This window comes from Macaca mulatta, chromosome 16 (genome assembly GCF_049350105.2).
Source record: "Macaca mulatta isolate MMU2019108-1 chromosome 16, T2T-MMU8v2.0, whole genome shotgun sequence".
Lineage (NCBI taxonomy): Eukaryota > Metazoa > Chordata > Mammalia > Primates > Cercopithecidae > Macaca > Macaca mulatta.
Window position 1 is genome coordinate 74,770,732 of NC_133421.1, and position 6,152 is coordinate 74,776,883.

At 38.7% G+C, this 6,152-nt stretch overlaps 1 protein-coding gene across 3 annotated transcripts in view; it reads right to left on the reverse strand.

The window, feature by feature from the left end:
* Nucleotides 1-6,152, reverse strand: part of GNA13 (G protein subunit alpha 13) — a 47,990-nt gene that overhangs the window by 8,459 nt on the left and 33,379 nt on the right. The window lies entirely within an intron of this gene.

Sequence of the window (6,152 nt, forward strand, 5' to 3'; positions counted from 1 at the left end):
AGAAAACTGCTTTTGAGATAAAACATAAATTTAAAACTGAAATTTAAGTGACAGTCTTTTTGTCTACATTTTCTAGCTAAAGTGAGTAAGTTAGTAGTGATGGTAGTTATCTTCAGAGACAAACCAAACCAGAGATGAGGTGAGAATACTATACAAAATCCCCCAGTCACAGGCAGGGACAGGAGTGCCTTGCTCAGGAAGTTCCTGGATAGTGCTGCTGGCTTCACATCTCCAATACATCTTCTACCAAGTGGCCTACCCTCTCTGAGCCCAGTTTTCTCTACGAAACCTCCAAGCAATTTCAAACATCTAAACTATATGAGAATACATTCCTAACATGAAAATGCTTGACCAGAGGACACAGAAAACAGGGGAACTATTTTGGGAAAGAAGGGCTCTGTGTCCGAGTCTCCTAGTCCTCACCCGCTGTGTTTCCTTTCCCGAGGGATTCTACAGCTGCAGCACCGCCCCTGCCTGAAGCTACTTCCAAGTGTTCCTGAAAGCAGCACCTCATTTAGTATGCCTGGGAATCATAAGATCTCCTCACACTGCAGGCTCCGGTTTAGTAGGTCTAGGTGGGACCCCAGTTTCTGCGATTCAAGGAGTGCCTTGGACCATACTTTGAGTAACAAGACTTGAAAGTAGCAGTTACGTAATTTTTTGGTCTCAAGATCCCACAATATGATTCGGCAATGGCACTGCTAGGTATATACGCAAATGAAAGGAAATGAGGATATGGAGGAGAGAAATATCTGTACTCCCATGTTTACTGCCGCACTCTTCACAACAGCCACGATTTGGAAGCAGCCTAAGTATCCATCAAAAGATGAATGGATAAAGAAAATGTGATACATATACACAATGGAGTACTACTCAGCTATAAAAAAGAATCAGATTCAGTCATTTGCAACAACATGCATGGAACTGTAGGTCATTACGTTAAGTGAAGTAAGACAGGCACGGAAAGACAAACATTGCATGTTCTCACTTATTTGCGGGAGCTAAAAATCAAAGCAATTGAACCCATGGAGATAGAGAGAAGGACGGTTACCAAAGGCTGGGAAGGGCAGCAGGGGTTGGGGTGGCAGGAGGTGGGGCGGCTAATAGGTACAAAAGATAGTTAAAGTGAGTGAACATGGCCCAATATTTGATAGTAAAACAGGGTGACTATAGTCACTAATAATTTAAGTGTACATTTAGAAATAATTAAAAGAGTATAATTGGATTGTTGGTAACATAAAGAATAAATGCCTGAAGGGAGAGATACCCTATACTTCCATGATGTGATTATTATGCATTGCATGCCTGTATCAAAACAGCTCATGTACGCCAGAAATACATGAATCTATTATGTGCCCACCAAAATTAAAAACAGAAAAATTTAAAAAATAAAAATGGAGGCCATGGAAACATGATGATGTCTCTGGATTCAGTGAGCTCAACAGCTTCTTATCACTTCTTTTTGTCTGTTTTGTGTCCTCATTCAAATTTTATATGAAGCTCAGTACTAGGCAACTAGTTTCCTCTCCTCCTACCTTCCTAAAGTGTCTGGCAGATAAAATATGAATTACTGGGAGAAAGTTACCCTTCAATAATTTTTTCCTAACAATTTCAGAAGTGATCAAAGTCTTCTTGTTGTCTAATATTAATGTTAAGGAAAAGATGTGAATTTCAGTCCTTTCTCTAACAAGGAGTGATCTGGCCAAGTCTCTAAACTTCTTCAGGCCTCCATTTCCCCTAGAGTTACATGAAGAAGTTCAGTGGTTCAATGGATAACCAACCACTTACGTTCCGCCCTATGCAACAATTTCAGTTAGTTCCACTGATTTAAGGTTAAGTTCTCCTTTCCTCATACGCCATGTGGCTGCTAATCCTAAATCTGCTTTTGTTGTGACTCATTCAAGTGGTGTTGCTTCCACATTCTTTGCTAATAAGTAAACGATTTAAGGTAGTGGGCAAGAATATTATGGGTTTAAGACTCACTTTTCGCTGGTTATAACTTGAGACTTGAGACTTTTCCCAGTTCATTTTATGTTACTGAAGGGAATTTTTGTTTTTGTTTTTTATTTTGAGACAAGATCTCAATCTGTTGCCCAGGCTGGGGTGCAACGGTGCGATCTTGGCTCACTACAACCTCCGCCTCCCGGGTTCAAACCATTCTCCTGCCTTAGCCTCTGGGGTAGCTGGGATTACAGGTGTGTGCCTCCACACCCAGCTAATTTGTTGGCCAGGTTGGTCTTGAACTCCTAACCTCAGGTGATCCACCCGTTTCGGCCTCCCAAAGTGCTGAGATTACAGGCATAAGCTACCATGAGTGGCCTGGGAATTTTAAAAATAAACTTTCAAAGAAATTTCATTTCACAGTTAACAGTTTAAAAACTTAAGATGTTTTATTTTGCCTTTAGCTCTTTTTTCTCTGTTCAGAACACTACAGGTAACTTTCTAGGTTACTGCAGTAAGGCTGAAAAGTATAAAGTAGCATGGCACTCTGAAAAGTGTTCCAATATTTCTTTAGCCTTGTGGATATTTCAGCTCCATTTAAATGGCATAGCAGCCAGTGGACCTGGGTTCTAGCCACAAGATAGACTTTATTATTGACAAAGTCAACGAACAATATTAGGTGAGCTTCAGTTACCCTTTGAGTATTAGAAGTCTACGAGGTTCCATGAACCACATTTCACGTAAGTTTTACAAAGTAGTGTCTAAGCTGGAATGGCCTCAATGTTGTCCCCACTTCACAAGAATAATTTGTTATAAACATTCTTTGCTTGTAAAAACAAAATGGGTCAGGAGTCCTAAGCCTGAAGGTAACAGAAAAGCTAAGAACAAAAGTTAGAAAATAATTTCTATTAAACAAATTCATAGTCATAGAGAGGCTTAGCAGCTTATCGACCCAGTTACTGAACAGGTGACATTTGTATTCAACGCTCTCTTCTGCACAGCTAAAATATATAAAGGAAAGGATTCAGAATGCACTTCTTTAAAAGGATATGGAATTTAAGCTGGATAGCCAAAAAACACACAAGAAGAACTGATCTCCTGTTTCAGAACATACTCTAAAACACCACTGGTTTTATGTCAATAAGAAAAGAGCAACTCTGCTTATAGAAAATAGGTAAAGAGGAGAGTCTTAGCAAAGTCTGATCCATGCCTGAAGAATAAAACAGAAAGTTTATAGAGATGGGTATCAAATATAGATTTTCTAATAAAAAGAAGGTAAACATACTCTAGAAAGCCATTTGGCAATATGTATTAAGATCTTTCAAATGATCCTCAACACAGCACCACTGAAAAAGTATACACAACTACAGCAGTGCTAGTGAAGTACTATTACGGCAGAAGGAAGAGCTGGTTGAGAGCAAATGGATTGCTCCTTGTATTTCTCTAGATTCTGGACCAGGGGTCTGTCCACAAACTATATAGCCTGAAGGCCAAATCCAGCCCAATGCCTGTTTTTGTATGGCTCATTTTTAAATGGTTGGGGAAAAAAATTAAAAGACTATTTCATGACATGTAAAACTGATATGAAATTCAAACTTCAATATCCATAAATAAAAATGTATTGGAACACAGCCACGCTCACCTGTTGGTATACTGTCTATGGGAACTTCCAGGTTCCAACAGCAGAGGTGAGGGGTGGAGACTGAGGCAGTGTGGCGCTCTCATCACTTTGCACCACTGCTTGGTGCACCACAAACTGCACTGACAGTTAGAACTTGAAAATGTTGCAAGTGTCACCAGTATTGCCACACCATGACATTAAAAAAAAAATAGTAGTAAATACACATCCATCCAAATAAAAAGAAGGCCCTGAACACCACACTTTTAAGGCACAGCGGGATGTAAATAATTTTGCTATCAAATTCCATGGTAAAGCATTATTTATTATGCAATGACACCATAGCTATGCTAGAAGAATACAACGTATGCCAACATTTACAGACTAAGCTTTCTTCAATCCTCCTAATCCACAGAAAAGCAACGGTCATAAAACAAAAACAAAACACACACAAAATTTTAACATAGAATAGCTTATTGTTGCAGAATTTCTTCACCAAAACAAAAAATGAAATGAGACTGCAACCAAAGTGTTTTCAAAGTTTTTGTTAGACAAGCAAGGAATGCCATTTGCCGAGTTAGTAACTCATGTTTGATTGTAACAGCTGAAGAAATATGGCCAGAGAAAATAATCTTGTTTAAGACTATTGGCCTTTCAGTGATATCAGCTGCTCAGAGTTGAGGACACTGGGAACAACCATCAACTGTCAATTAAGAAACATGGCAAATTAGTTCAGTGGTTTTCCTTGGCTTTTGCTGAGTTTATTACCACAATGCTCAGTTGTTGTTTACTTGGGGAAGCAATGCCAAGTTTGAAGTGACTGAAGAACCAGCCTGTATGAACAGATCACACGGAAGAGCTACGTGTGAGAATATTTTCAGAGAAGCTGAGAAAACACTAAATGAGTACAACCTAAACTGGAATATGCTAGGCTGTGTTACAACTGATGGTGGTAAAAATGCGTGGAACAGAAAAGGGGTCAAACATACAAAATGTGTGTAAGGATTATTCACTGCATTACTCATGAGCATGGACCCTGTGGGAAACACAGGAATCTATCATGTGTTCCTGAACAAGTAGTGTCAATGATGAATTTAACACGCTCCTGTGTACTTGACCATCATCAGGTCACGAGTTTTTGTCAGAAACAAAAAGTGAAAATTCTGACAGTTTGATGTCTTAGCAGTGCTAAAGTTTTACTGACATTTTTCTGAGCACAGGGATGGAACTCATTTCTTTTCCTGAACAAGAACTACCCGTAACCACTACTGTTGAACACTGAATGGTTTCGGAAATTAGCCTGAGGGCAGACTTGATTTGATTTCTGAATGAATTCAGTCTAAAATTACAAGGCAAAACGGCATTGTTGGTGAAACTTACACTCTGGTAGTCATTTCGACAGCTAGCATAGTTTTAATCAAAACAATGTCAAACTGCTTTATATACTTCCTTTGCTGTCAAAAGTTAAAACAAGAATTGAGACTTCCATTCCTATACAAATTCCCAGTGGACATAATATTTCTAAACTCTAACTACAGTTCCAACAGCATCTTTCAGACCCCTACGTAAGTGCAAAGAAAATTTCCACATTTCAAAATCCATTTATGCAAATGAAGAGCTTCTACCTAACCTTCAAGTGGTTAATCTGCAATGTAATGACATGCTAAGAGGCAAACACTGAGAAGAATCTAACAGAATTCTGTAAGTATCTCTCAAGCAATGATTATGCTCAATAAAAATCATATACTATGGCTGGCACAGTGGCTCACACTTGTAATCCCAGCACTTTGGAAGGCGGCCAAAGCGGGAGGATTGCTTGAGCCCAAGAGTTTAAAACTTGCCTAGGCAACATACTGAGACCTCATCTCTACAAAAAGTTAAAAAATTAGCTTGGTGTGGTGGCATGTGCCTGTAGTCCCAACTACTAGGGAGGCTGAGGTAGGAGGATCACCTGATCCCGGGGGTTGGGGCTGCAATGAGCTGTGATCCTGCCACTGCACTCCAGCCTGGGTGACACAGCAAGACCTTCTCCAAAAAATAAAAATAAAAAAAAATCATATGCTCATTTGGCAGTATCTGTGTGAAAATATATTTTTGAGGATGAAATGTGTAAAATCTCATTACAGATCAGAATTGAGGAACATTTGCAACTGATTTTGACAAAAAAAAAAAAAAAAAGCTAAAATGTTGAATCCCAATAAGCAAAATGTTATCCCTGCAAAAGAATCCAATTTTTTTCACATTCCTAGCCACAAAAACTCACACACAAGTTTATATTTTTAATCTCATTGATAAAAATTGTTATATAAATACATACATAACGCCCTTGACTTCTTCCCTTGGCATGCAGTGCCTAAAATATTATACTATCTGACCCTTTATGCATTTCTAGACCAATGATTCTTAATCCTGGTAGTAGTCTATCAGAATTACCTAATGTGCTTATTAAAAATAGATTACCAGGTCTCCAAACAAATCCACCCAATCAAAATCTTAGCAAGTTCCAAGAGAATTGATTGTGATGCAGTCAGACCTAGCATTACTTCAAATCTGGATATATATTTTACTCAAAACTGGATTCCATATTAATTTC